The sequence below is a fragment of the Arvicanthis niloticus genome, chromosome 4, assembly GCF_011762505.2.
Source record: "Arvicanthis niloticus isolate mArvNil1 chromosome 4, mArvNil1.pat.X, whole genome shotgun sequence".
NCBI classification, from domain to species: Eukaryota; Metazoa; Chordata; class Mammalia; order Rodentia; family Muridae; genus Arvicanthis; species Arvicanthis niloticus.
This window is the reverse complement of record NC_047661.1, coordinates 64,770,291-64,784,472: the sequence shown is the minus strand read 5'-3', so window position 1 is coordinate 64,784,472 and position 14,182 is coordinate 64,770,291. Positions and strand designations below refer to the sequence as shown.

The following is a 14,182-nucleotide window of genomic DNA, read 5'->3' as shown; positions in this document are numbered from 1 at the left end:
CTCTGCAGATACAGAGGAGGATTCTAATGAAGGCACCGTCTGAAGCAGATCACTGGCTTTCTTAGGACACTTATAAAATGAGTATAAGATGATGTGGGGTGGGCAGCAGAAAGAGTTAGAGGCTGAGGTCTTGGTGAGATACCAGAGCTGACAAATGTAAAAATAAACTGGAGAAAAGCCAAAGTTGTGTTTTTAGAAGGTTTTACTTTGGATAAGTAAAACAGAGATGATGTTTCCTGGGTTCTAGGAGAAAAATCATTTTTTGTAAGTAGAGGCTAGGACCTACAGGCACTAGGAACTTAATAGATGTGACAACGGTTTCTAGATGATTTACCTAAATTGGAGGATCCCCACAAAATAGTGATGTGTTGTGTGTCAGTTGACAAGGGGTCAATTGTACTGGCTGGGTTTGTGTGTCAACTTGACACAAGTCAGAGTCATCACAAAGAAGCCTTAGTTGAGGAAATGCCTCCATGAGATCCCCCTGTAAGACATTTTCTCAATTACTGATCAGTGGGGGAGGGGCCCAGCCCCATGGTAGGTGGAGCCATCTCTGGGCTGGTGGTCCTGGGTTATATAAGAAAGCAGGCTGAACAAACCCTGGGAAGCAAGTCAATAAGCAGTCCTCCTTCCTGGCCCCTGCATCAGCTCCTGCCTCCAGGTTCCTGCCCTGTTTGAGTGCCTGTCCTGACTTCCTTTGGTGATGAACACCAATATAGAAGTGTAAGCTGAATAAACCCTTTCTTCCTAGATTTTTGGTCATGGTGTTCTGTCACAGCAACAAAAACCCTAACCAAGCCACCCAGGTAGCAGTAGAAATCACAGGTCGAAGGTGACATAGGCTTAGTCACTGGGATCTTGGGTGATTCCATGGAGCAGAACCTTCTTTCCCCACACTGTGTGTGCTTAGCTCGCTGGATCCGATGTGAATGCCATGGAAACATGTGTTAAGCCTCTGAGCTTTTGGAGTTTTGTTATAGCAACTTGGACTTCATTAACTGCTATCCCCTGCCTAGATGGCCAGCCCTGTGTGACAGCCAGCTAGTGTGTTCATTTACAGTTTGCTCTCAGCTGAAACAAGTTGTGATTTCATTTTCTCTCTCCACGGAGCCTTTGCTGCGTGCTTTTAAAAAAATAAGCATGCTTAGTACTCTTTTTTATTATTTCCATTTTTGTTTCTTTCATTGTTGTTGAAAAAAAAAAATAAAGCAAGCTGCACAGAGTCCCTCAAGTCCAGAGTGGTTGAGTGTCTCTGCTGATGGCTGACTGTGCTTGAAGAAATGACTTCTTACTGTTGGAGATCTCAGCTTAATTCCCAACAGAGGCAGGGCAAATGTTATACAAACCTCCAGTGATCTTAAATAGACATGGCAGTTACTACACGTTGAGCATGACAAGATGCCAGGCCCGGAGAGGGTCGCTCGCATGTGGTATCACTAATCTAATCACCCTGCAAGGCAGATACCAGTATATCCTTCAACAACTTTAAAATTGCACCGGAGAATGGCCACAGTGCTTCCCGGGGTCACATAGCCAGAGAGAGGTGGGACCAAAGCTCTGACTCAGGTCCACAGGTTCCAGTGTTCAGCTTTAATCTCCCCCCTTTTTGTGTGCTCCTTTCTTTTACTTCCTTTTTGGCTTTGTCCATTGACTTTCATGGTGTACCTTAAGTTCAGCCAGGACCTCTTTTTAATTCTACATATATATGTGTATACACACACACACATATACACACACACACACACACACACATATATATATATATAAATACATACACACATATACATGTATATATATTTATATATGTATATTTGTATATATTTAACTATATTATCTAATATTTTACTATATTATTTAATATTATCTATATACATACACTATATATACATATATATACATATATATACATGTATATAGTGTGTGTGTGTGTGATGGTTTGTATGTACTTAGTCCAGGGAGTGTCACTATTAGGAGGTGTGGCCTTTGGAGTAGGTGTGTCACTGTGAGTGTGGACTTTAAGACCTTCATCCTAGCTGCCTGGCAGCCAGTCTTCCACTAGCACTTCCTTCAGAGGATGATGTAGAACTCTCAGTTCCTCCTGCACCATGTCTGCCTACACACTGTCATGTTCCCACCTTCATGATAATGGACTGGACCTGTATGCCAGCTCCAATTAAATGTTGTCCTCATAAGAGTTGCCTTGGCCATGGTGTCTGTTCACAGCAGTAAAACCGCAAGACTGTGTGTGTGTGTGTGTGTGTGTGTGTGTGTGTGTGTGTGTTTGCCTACAAATATGTATATATACACCACATGTGTGACTCATAGCTGTAGAGTCTAAAAGAGGGCACAAGGTCCTCTGGACCAGAAATTACAGATGTTGTGAGCAGCCACGTGGGTGCTGACCCTCACCTCTGTGTGAGACAGTGTAAGCACCATGCATCACTGAGCATCTCTCTGGGTGCAGAACCTTCTAAAACAAAAACAGTAGAATTCAGTCCATTTAGTGAGAAGGGCTTCGGGCTCACTTTGATAGACAGTAGAAAACACTATTTTTGTCATTCTGGAAAACACAGCTTCAGCAATGCTCTCACTGATGGAGCAACAGCAAAGGCATTGCCTACCACCTCTTCCTTAGAAGCCACCCAGTTCCAAGTCAAAGCCCCCTGGCATGTTTTAAGGCTCTTAAGGTCTGGTACTGCATTGGAGAAGAACTTTGCATCCTGGCCATGTCTTGCCTTGCACAGGTCTGAAGCCTGCTATGTATTTGTCGAATAAATGCTGAAAAGAATTTCCTGGTATGCACTTGAGCACACCTTTAGTTACAAGTAATGCTTGTCTGCCTCAGTGAAAACATAGCTGGAATGCACTCCTCAGGGTGAATGTGTTGGAAAGTGGATGCCCAGCCTAGTTCTTTTAAGGGACACTGGGATCTAGTGCGTGTGTGTGTGTGTGTGTGTGTGTGTTTGTGTGTGTGTGTTTGGGGGGGTCATTAATGGCTCCTTTATGCTCTCTGGTTCCTGGCCCCAACCTGTAATCTCTCTCAAACCTGTTCCCACCACTATGATCCCGTCTGCCATGAGACGGTCACTAGAGCTGAGCCAATCCAGAGCCACGCCCTAAACTTCTGCAACTGTGGGATAAATGAATCTCTTTTATGTTAGACAGCTTCAGGTATTTTGTTATAACAGCAAAAAATGGACTCATATACCACACTTGGTGTGTTTATAAAAAGATAAAGAGATATAGAATATGTTATGGGGGTGTGGTGAGGTATGGGGAAGGGGATGTCTCAGTGGGCTCATGCCAAGACATCCTTTCCCCTTGAGGGGCCAGCCACATGACGGTATAGTATAGAATAGAGTTTACTCGAGCATGGGGAGTTAAGAGGGTAGTAGAGGCAGAGAAAGGCAGAGAGAGGGAGAGAGGAAAAGTAGAGGAGAAGAACAGAGACCAGCTATGAGCACGTGGCATGGGGAGGGGAAGAACCCAAGAGGGCAAGAAAGAAGAGGCAAGAGAGCAGAAGATTAAGAGAGAGAGGAGGGGGCAAGCAGTCCCTTTTATAGTGGGTCAGGCCTACCTGGCTGTTGCCAGGTGACTGTGGGGAGGAGCATACCTGGCTGTTGCCAGGTAACTGAGGGGGTGGAGTTTAGACAGAATGCAAACAATACTGAGTAAGAGCAAGATAAAGACTGACAAAACCTGTTTTATACCTAGGTTTGGATGTGAAGGAGAGAGAAGAGGAGGGGAAAAGGGAAACGGGAGGAAGAAGGGGGAAAGGTAGGGGCAGGGAGGACAGCAGGATGGAGGAGGAAGAGTGGAATGGTGGAGAGAGAGGGACGGAAGTGGCCGTTTTAAGCTTATTGGATCTTGCATGCATTTCAGGACCTTAGACATTTGGCACTCAGCTTTCCTGTCTTATCTTGGGCGTGCTATTAAATCCTCTAAGAAGGAAAACTTTATTACAAGCCCTGAAGTCCAGGTTAAAATCCTGGCCTGGCCACCAACTTGCTACACTCTTTCTGCTCATTTTCATCAGTGTAGAAATTAGACTGAGGCTATTACTTTTACCACAGTCTAGCCCCAGGGCTAAGTGGTTCCCATAAGGCCTTTAGTGTCATTCTTGGTATGCAGAATCTTATGGGTGAGAGCTCCTTTTTCTAATGCTATGGGTTTGGTTTGGTTGTTTCAAAGTGCTAGACTAGAACACAGAACCTCTTGTACTCTAGACAAGTGCTGTATCACTGAGCTACCTCCCCTGTCTACACTCTTCAAACGTAATGGCTCTCCAACCCTGAAGGTTTAACTCAACTAAGAGAGGAAGCACTTTGTCCTGAGTGCTGATATTGGTAAAAACAAACAAACAAAAAAACAAACAAAAAAAACCAAGAGACTTGTGTCTGAAGACCTTGGAGTTCACATTCTACATTTAAATATTTAAGATTCATGAGTCTCTGGGCAAACGGTGTTAGTGTTCTGTGTCTGAGCTTGCACATATAGAAGTTGAGTGGACAGTAGGGAGCTTTCCAGTCTTCCGACTCAGTGTGCCATGAGCAAGCCTGAGTTGGCTGGAACTCACTGCTGGGCACTGGAAAGAGTAACTGGCTAGTTGTTATCCTGCTAAACATAGGATGGTTACATCCTTTTATTAATAGACTGAAAGGTACCCGCCAAAAATCAGGGGCAGGGCTCCAAAGTGCAAACTCTTTGTATTTTAGTTTCTGTGGCATTTGATGAACAGGGAACATCTTGGGTTAGGTAGAAGTTTGGGGAACCAGCCTCTACCTCCTGGTGCAAACCAACGTCATGTTAGTTTTTATTTCCAAGGAAAGGAAAATATACTCCCTAGTCACTCCAGCCTTTTCCTTATCGATTTAAAAGTATAGTTCAAGGACTTCAGAGGAAAATGTATTACATTCATTTCTTCATTAGGAAAGGTCTCTCTACCATACTGAAGATTATTTAAATGGGAAAAAGCTAAAAATAAAAATCTCACGTGATATCTGGCACCTGTTAGTGATTAAGTAATCCATTCCCACCTCTACTGGGCATTTTAAGCTCCAAGGGTGGTGTTTTCATTAAACACCCTTACTGTATTCTGACACTGAGTTTGCAGTGATTTTAATGGTAGCATAATATTTTGTGAAGTGGATGCTGGTTGACTTTTACCATTTTCCTGAACTTCCCTGCCTTGTCAGAAGGCAGTGAAGATAGGAATTAGGGCCACAAAGTGGTTGAGACTGACTCTGTTATTTCCTATGTGGTCTCAAGCCCACCACGTCACCTCTGCAGGCTCCAGTGTCCTCCCTCTGAGTGCACGGGTCATGTTTGTCTAATCTCATCAGAGTCCTGTCAGGACCACATGAGGTCATGTCTGTAGAGGGTGCACTAGTATCTGGAACATGGTTGACCTCACTGAGCTTGGCTGCGGCTGCTCCTTAGCCTGCATTCCCCATTGATGAGCCTACTTGATTTTTATAAATATCCCACAAAGAAGTGCACAGGACTATTGGCTGTGTGAGCTCACCTCTGAGGAACCTTGTTCCTCATTTGCAAAGTGTAGTAAGTGATTAGACTTAAATCATGACCTCAACCTGCCACCCTTGATGTGCCACTATCTTTACTATCATTTCAAACTCTATGGCCACTGCAGGGAAGGGACCTGTAAATTGATGGCCAGTGAGGAAAGCCTGAAGGCCTGGGCATAGTGGCTTCTCCTCACATCTAGAGAAACACTTGACACTGTCCCATTGTGTTCTTTCCAGAGGCAACTGGTCCTTTGGTCTGTGTGACCCCTGATTTCCGTATGTGTGTGTGTATACATATACACACATATATATGTATATACACATATGTATATATACATATACATATATATATATAGAGAGAGACAGAGACGGGGGAGAGGGATGGGGAGGGGAAGGAGAGGGAGAGGGAGAGGGAGAGGGAGAGGGAGAGGGAGAGGGAGAGGGAGAGGGAGAGGGAGAGGGAGAGGGAGAGGGAGAGGGAGAGGGAGAGGGAGAGGGAGAGGGAGAGGGAGAGGGAGAGGGAGAGGGAGAGGGAGAGGGAGATGTAGGCTTAGCAGGCTCTGGTCTTGCCAGGGTTTTATTTATCCATTTTGTGGTTCTAATGCCACTTTGTTGCTGTGATCATCTTCCTGCGTGGTCACTGAAGAGAAATGGAACTGCAAAGGTCAAGAGGAGCCTCAGTGCCCTTAGATGGTCCCCGAGGGACAGGGCTTTTCTGCTCCACTCACCATTGCTGGCTTGTGATCCTCCATGACCTTCCATGAGGAGTTTTTAATTAAAAATAAGAAAGTTCTTTAGACACCAGACTAATTGGATGAGTCGTCTCACTGATTCTCAAACTGTACCCCGATACTCAGACTTCTGAGATTCCCCCAACCAAGTACCCTAAAGTGCCTCCAATGACCTCCCCTTAGGATCGGAGGTGTTTCTGAGGGATGGAATCAGAGAAGCAATCAGATGCTACTAGCACAGAACTGAAAGCCACAGAGTCAACCTGCCCCGCCTCTTCTGGCCTTGTGTTCCTAGGGGATGTCAAGGAACCAGCCTTTGCAAGCATCCCCAGTGAGTCCTCAGTGGGCACACTTCTGCACTGGGAAGAAAACAAGCCTAGTTCACATAGGTACCCACAGAGGGGCAGTGGGCTAAAAAGGTCAAGCATAGGGTCCTACCTGGTATGAAGCTGTTTGCTTCTCTTACTGTGCTGTGTGACTTATATAGGTTATTTAGCCCCTCTGTGCCTCCATATCCAAAATGAGATGAAAAGGGTCTCACGGAGGAACTATAAAGGGTTGTCCCTGGGAAGGGCATACATCAGATATATTCTAAACGTTCAATGTTCTATATGCTAAATGATTAGCACCTGATACCACAACAATCAAGGGTGAGTGAGTCTGGTCATCAGCATAGGCGGCCATCTGTAGCAGGGACTGTAGAAGCAGACCTGAGTTTGAATGTCCCCTGAGCTCCATCTTCAGTGCCTTGTCTGACTTCTCATAGCAATCTGCCCTCATCTGCTACGTGTGAACGAGTTCTCTGCCTTGGCGGCTGATCTGAAGAGGAACGGGAGGAGGCATGTGACGGGCTGGGCACAGTGTCTGGAGTGTCACTGATGTGTGGTACTGTGAGCTCCTGACACAGCCCAGCTCTACCAGAGCTGGGTTCGCACCAGGATCTTTTGAGGCGAATGCTGCTTCTGTTGTTCCTGGGGTCTGCTTTGTGCTGCCAGGCTGGTCTTGGCAGCTACTGGGCCTGGGGTCATCAAAGCCACTTTGGAAGTTTTTTATTTCCCTCCAGCACCTCCCTCCTGCTGGAGAAATCCCTACCCCTGCCCATGGAGCCGGTGTGTTTTTTGGGTCACACCACAGGCGCTCTAATGTTGAAGCTGCTTTGTTTTTGCTGCGAGCCAATCAACAACAACTCTTCTGCTTCCCTACTCCATCATGGCTTCTATCTTCTGCTTGCCTCTGTGCAGGTTGGATGCTTCTTCTAGAAACATCTCTACTACCTCCACTTGTTACTCTTGTGCTTGGGTTAGACCACCCTTCACCCCCTAACCCCACTGACACCTCCTAGGTCCAGTCTAGCCTCATCATTCTCAAAGAGACTACCAGCTCTCTGCAGGTACCAGAGAAAGCTCACCTCTGCATTTCAACACTCACCCTCAGAGTGTGGCCCTCAGAGGAAGGAGGCTGCCTGAGTTTTCTCTGTGTGGTCCCTCTCCTTCTCTGGTGAGCAAACTCTGTAAGGGCAAACAAAGAAGTATAGGCATGAATTTTTTTTTTTTTTTCTGCAGCCTACTTTTCATAAGGGTTCAACCTCTCCTCTAGCCCACCACCCAGCAGAGGGAGTGGAAAAGTTATTAGGATGTGGGGCAAGCGGACCTGTTCAGCGGTAGTTCTTTCAGCAGCTGCAGTCCAGTCCTTTCAGCAAGCAGACATCAGGCAGCTGTAGTTCAATCCTGAAGAAACTGCCAGGGTGGACAGCTGGCCTTTGGTGAGGCCATGGAGGCAGCAAGCCGCTGCAGGAACCTCACAAGCAATTCTTGGGCAAGTTTCTCTCAACAGCAGCATTACCACAAGCTGAGCTCAATAACGCTATGTAAGGTGAATCAATACATGTGTGTCTTTGCCAAAGAATGTCGGGGCTGAGCAAACCAAACCAATGCTCAGTGCTCATCTCTCACTGTCTGTGGGGTCATATTTCATCAAGCATCCTTTCACGTGTCTGCTATATCCAAACATCCTCTCACCTGTGTCTGCTTCAGGAAAACATCCTTTCACGTGTCTGCCTTAGCAAGACACCCTTTCACCTGTGCGGCCCAGCAAACCATCATTTGACTCAACTGACTCTCCAAAGAAACCAGAAGTTTCCACTTCATAGAAGCCCACAGATAAAAAGGGCTCTGGCAGCAATATGCTTTTAGTTGAGTTTTTTATGCAATGCATGCCTATAGGATTCTAAGGAGGTGGAAGGGGATATGAGATGCCCTAAAACTAGAGTTACAGGCAGCTGTGGGCTGCCAGGTGGGACGCTAACTCAGGTCCTCCCTCTACTAGAGCAGTAAATGCTCTTAACTGCAGAGCCATCTCTCCAGCCACATGAATTGATTAAAACAAAAAATTGAGTTGAGTCCATGAGAAAGATGAAATAAAACACAACCTTTAAAGTTTTTAATTCTTGCTTCCAATGAGCAATTTGTGAATGGTGCTCTCAGGATTTGAACCTCCCTACACTCGACAGAGACGATCTCATGACTGTGTAGTGTTACTTCTCAGACTGGGGACTATGTGAGAGCTGTGGCCCCTTCTTTAGAAGGGTTTCTTCTACCTGAGGCCAGGTCTATATCTGCGAGGCCTTCAGAGAAAAATGATGTGTGATGGATGATCCACTTCATCAAATCTGAAGCTCCTAAAGACCCTGCCATCAGGAATTTAGTCATCCCATGGAAGCCTTTGGCACAGACAGAAGAATCTGTTTTTATAATACATTCATGGAGAAACATCCATGTTGTTTAAAGAAATAGGAAAAATAAGGTGTTTAAGAAAAAAGAAAAAGACATATTATTTCCTTTTCTAGAAATAACAACGCTCCCAGCTTCCTGGGGTCATGAAATATGCTGTTGGCAGTGACACTGAGGTGTGCTGTCACAGTCTCTGTAAACTTCCTCTCCCCCTGGGCCACACTTTTAAAGTCACTGCGTCTGTGCCCAAGGCACAGACATAATTTATTATTTGTTTATGTGTTTCACTTACTAGGCTAAGGTGGGAAACCAGTGACGCAGTGTTATGAGAGAGGAATGTAGTGTGTGTGTGTGTGTGTGTGAGAGAGAGAGAGAGAGAGAGAGAGAGAGAGAGAGAGAGAGAGAGAGATGAGGTAATACTGTGTGACTGTAAACATTCGTTCTCTTTGAAAGGCTCAGGGGGATCTGATACATCCTGAGCCTTCAACTTGCCACAGTGGCCTTTTCAGGACAACCAGAGCCTCCCTGGGCTCTTGGCTTATACCCAGTACATCTTGAATCCCATAATCTCTTCTCTTTCTCTGGGAAGCAGGATGCTCTCTGGGAGGTACAGGCTCCCAGTGAACAGGACTCAATTTCTCCTTTCCTCACCATCTGTCTTAGTCAGGGCTCCTGAACACAAACATTATGACCAAAAAGCAAGTTGGAGAGAAAAAGGTTTATTCATATTACACTTCTACATTACTGTTCATCACCAAAGGAAGTCAGGACAGGAACTCAAGCAGCTCAGGAAGCAGGAGCTGATGCAGAGGCCATGAAGGCATGTTACTTACTGGCTTGCTCAGCTTGTTTTCTTATAGAACCCAGGACTACCATACCAGGGTTGGCACTACCCACAGTGGACCCTTCCACCTTTGGTCACTAATTGAGAAAATTCCTTACAGCTGGATCTCATGGAAGTATTTCCTCAAAGGAGGCTCCTTTCTCTGTGATAACTCCAGCTTGTGTCAAGTTGACACATAAAACCAGCCAGTACTCCATCTTTTAGAAGGATCCAGAAAGGACCTGTAACAATGACCACAGCACTTTCCTTCAGGTGACTGATCTCAGGAAAGAAATGAGATAGATATTATTACCCATCTTTTATATCCGCAGGAAGTCTAGAGAGATCAAGGCCATAAAGAGGCTGGAGATATGGCTCATCTATTAAGAGGACTTGCTGCTCTTCCAGAGGACCTGAGTTCAATTCCCAGCATCCACATTCATAAAGCAATGCACAAATGTGGTGCATACACACACACACACACACACACACACACACACACACACACACACACAGAGTGATCCTGACACAGAGAAAGACGCCTATAGCTTATTCAGTCACTCACAGCTCTTTGACCTGGGGCTCAAGCAAGTCACTAAAACTCAAGATGTTCACTCCTAAAGGACAGAGGTACTTCCTTCCTAGGACTGCTTCTGAAATTAGAAATGTGAAAAAAATATTCAGCAAGGGCTGGAATGTAATAAAAGAAAATGAACTCAGTCTCTACACTGACACACACACACCAGAGAGAGAGAGAGAGAGAGAGAGAGAGAGAGAGAGAGAGAGAGAGAGAGAGAGAGAGAGAGAGAGAAGCAAAGCCCTTAGTGAAATGGCAGGTATCACACCTAGGATGTGGCTCAGTGGTAGATTGTTTCACTAGTATACACAGGACCTTGGGGTCAGTCTCTAGCACCACTAAATAATTTTTAAAAAGCAGATGTTGCCAATATTACTGGTGTGTTCAAAGCACTATGCTCACCCCAGCTTTCGTATGTTGAAATAAGATTCAATGGCTGTTCTTTGGCATCATCAGAAGTACAATAATAAGTGACCTCTGCGTATTAGAAACCACTGAAGTCTTTTGCATCTTCACCCACGTTTTCAACACCGCAGACTTATGTGGTACTTACTATAAATCTACATCACAGGCGAGTTGTACAGTAGGGCAGTCCATTTAAGACATTTTTGCGGATTTTCTTGCCTTGAGCTAGGGCCAGCCTTCCTCTCTCTGATAGTTGAGTTCAGGTATTCTTTGGGGAGAGGCAATCAGGCCCAATGGGATTGGCAGTTTGCCAGTTTGCCCAAATTCACAAGGAGAAAGAGATTAAAGCCTATCAGATCTGAAGGCTGGATCTGTGCTCTCGCTATACAAAGGTGTCCTTGTGATGACATGAGCGAAACACCTTAAGGGGTCGGGGTTTTCTGAACCCAGGCAAGTGCTAGACAAAGAAGCAAAAATGTTCAGTAGGGGGCGCCCGAGAGCCCGGATGGTAACTCTGTCTGGCTAGGGGCCCAGCCGACAGGGAAGGGCTTGGAATTTAATCCTCAGCATTCCAACCAGGGTTCCTGTGACATAATAAAGCCCAAGGAGGGATCTCGAGTGACTTGTCAGCAGAACCCCCAGAGGGACGTTCTATAGATAGCCAGGGTGTGTCTGAGGCTCAGTCCTTCTAGTTCTTTCATGCCTGGGCTGGGCAGTGCGGTGTGCAGCAGGTGGAAGGGTGCGGACCCACCAGGCCAGGACCCAGAGGACTGCAAGGCTGGGAAAAGTGTGCACGGGGTGTGTGCGGGAGGAGCCCAGGCCCAGGAGGGAATTCCAACTATGGCGTTTTGGAGAAAATGTTTTGTTATTTGCCCCAGATGACCCCACCCCACGTTAGGGAGCTGCAAAGGAGAAGTCCCAAATACAGAGCTTCACACAGCCTTTGATGTGGTCTCTGAGAAGATTCCGTGGAACGCGCCAGGCTCTCTTTTGGGGAGAGACTTGCCAGGAATGTTGGCGTGCCCCGTGCTGTGATTGGAAGTTGCTGGTTTTAGAGTTCCCTCATTTGCATGGTCGAGCGGCCAGTGCCTTGTTTCCCACCATAGAGACTATTTACCTTCCCACTTCCAAGCCAGCATTGGTCCTAGCAATAAAGTCACATAAACACCGGCATGATAGCAGAGACTCTGGTCATTACTAATATATTTTTCCCACCCTGTTTGCTGGAGGAGAGAAATTCTCAGAAGCCATGCATATATTTTACATAAAATAATAGCTGAGTTGCCAAGGGTTTTAACGATATAATTTCATCATGGGATTATGGGCTTTTTGGTTTATTCTGCTGTCGGAACCCCAAGACAAAAATTAATTCATGTAACTGGTTCAAATCCAAGTCCTATTTTGTCTATCCTTTCTTACGGGTGAACTCAGCTATTCTGATTGCCCAAGCATAAATGATTGGGGTATAAGTTTCAGAAAAGTCTGTCTTGGTGTATTCATTAGCTTCAGAATCAATTCATTCATGAGAAGTCATATACTGTCGTCAAAACCATGCATATTAGGGTCAAAGGGCTGGGATTTTTTTTTGAATCCTGGGTTGACAAAGCCAAGAAGACTAAGTTTTTATCTCTCACCTGTAGTAAGCGGCTGTTGGCACTAGGCTCTCAGGGATGTTGGGATAAAATGTGTTTACAACCGATGGGATGGTTGAACTGCATACCTGTAAAAGGTCTGTCCCAGGTACCTGGGTGGACTTGAAATTGTTCCTGAGCCCTTAGAAGGTCCAGGAATCTTAGCTGCTTCCATCCAGAAGTTTCTCTTTTTAGCCCCTAAATTCCTCAGATGCTCCACATACGTGAACTGTATTCTTCCCAGCCCCTACCCTGTCTGGAATCTCAGAATCCCCTGTGAGATTCTGACCCAGCACAGCTGCCTGTTGCAAACAATTTAGGGAACATGAAACAGAACATACTGCAATTCCACAGCAAGGTTAAGAGTGAACTTGGATTTCATGGATTCATAGATATGCTTTCTCCTGCAGTGGAGCAGAAGCAAGTCTCTGTCTGGAAGGATCCTGTCCTCCATGTGCCCACCAGGCCAGAAACAGGGAATCTGCAAGCAGCATGGGTTACCAGGCTTCCCCTTAAAGCCAGTTCACTGAGGTTCCTCTTCCAGGGGTGTGGGAGCACTTCTCTGTAGGTGTAAACGTGGCTTTGCCTGTGAGCAGTTCTTCTCTCAGCTCATCTCTCAAAAGGACGGCTTAGGAGCTTCCTCAACTCTGTTAGTTGCGACCCTGGGCAAAGAGTCAATATTTCTGAACTTGTTTATTTTGAAATCTGCAAGATGGAGAGAATCAAAAAAAGTTCTGTGAAACAAATGGGTCTGTAGTGTGTAAAATCCTCTCTCCAGCTTCTGGCACGAAGGAAGCACAGAGAAGTGATGTTGAAATCCGAAGGTAGAAATTGGCTTGGAAGCTGGGGGTCAGGGTGGACCAAAGAAAAGGAAACTCTTTCTTGGCTGAAACCAGCAAAGGTCCTTGGGCCTCTTGACAGCTTCACCCAATGTTTTGGGGGCTCTGATCTGATTCCTTAATAGTTTCAGGGTTACCTCTTGTAGGGGGATATTAGGGTAAAAAAAGCCTCAGTCAAGAAGTCAAGAAAAGAGAATCTCTGGCTTCAGTGGAGACCTAACAAGCCAGCTGGTCCTTCACTTGGCCAAAAGACTCTGCTAGGACAGTAGATTCACCTTAAAACATGCTGATGAGATAGGCGGGATCGTTGTCCTTTAATGATGGGCTGGACTTTTCCTTCCCAGAATCCCTGTGTTTTGCAAGACTGAAGTAGTTTATGGGCCCTGTACAGCCATATCGGGTATAAGTCTTCCCACATTTCTGAATGGCTTTTTAGAATGATTCAGAAAATCGTAACTTTTTTCATTTTCTCCTATCTTCTTAAGCACACCTTCCCCAACATTCGGACCCCTCCCTCTCCACTCGACCCCCTACCTCCTCACCTCCTCACCTCCTCACCCCCACTCCCATCCCCTACCCCTGACCCCCCCCCCAACATTTTGGTCTTCCTTGCCCTTTTTTTAAGCCCTCCTCTCCACCACAGGCCTGCTTGTCTGCCATGTGCCTGGCCTTCCTGTCTACTTAAACTGCTATGGCCTTTTTACTTCTCGCCTCCATCTCCAGGCAGATGCTGAGGTTTTTACAGGTTGTCTGCCCCGAGGGTTTCTTTCACACTCTAATAAAATTTCTTGGCTTGTATTAGAGTCAGTTTCTAAACTCTTTTATTATTATCCAAGAGGGGACCCTCAACTTCCCCTGTTTCATCAGGGCTGGTGTAACAGGGCCCCAGACCTTAGCAAGACTGATGCCATGATGGAAATAC

At 45.9% G+C, this 14,182-nt stretch overlaps 1 long non-coding RNA gene across 1 annotated transcript in view; it reads right to left on the bottom strand.

Annotated features, from left to right (window-relative positions):
- Positions 1-6,083: 6,083 nt before the first annotated feature.
- The window catches only part of LOC143442021 (uncharacterized), an 84,468-nt gene continuing 76,369 nt past the window's right edge, over positions 6,084-14,182 (bottom strand). Inside the window, exons 6-7 of the long non-coding RNA XR_013109894.1 lie at positions 7,685-7,764; positions 6,084-7,075 (exon numbers count right to left, since the gene is read on the bottom strand). This is a non-coding gene — a long non-coding RNA (uncharacterized LOC143442021). The remainder of the gene's footprint in view (positions 7,076-7,684; positions 7,765-14,182) is intronic.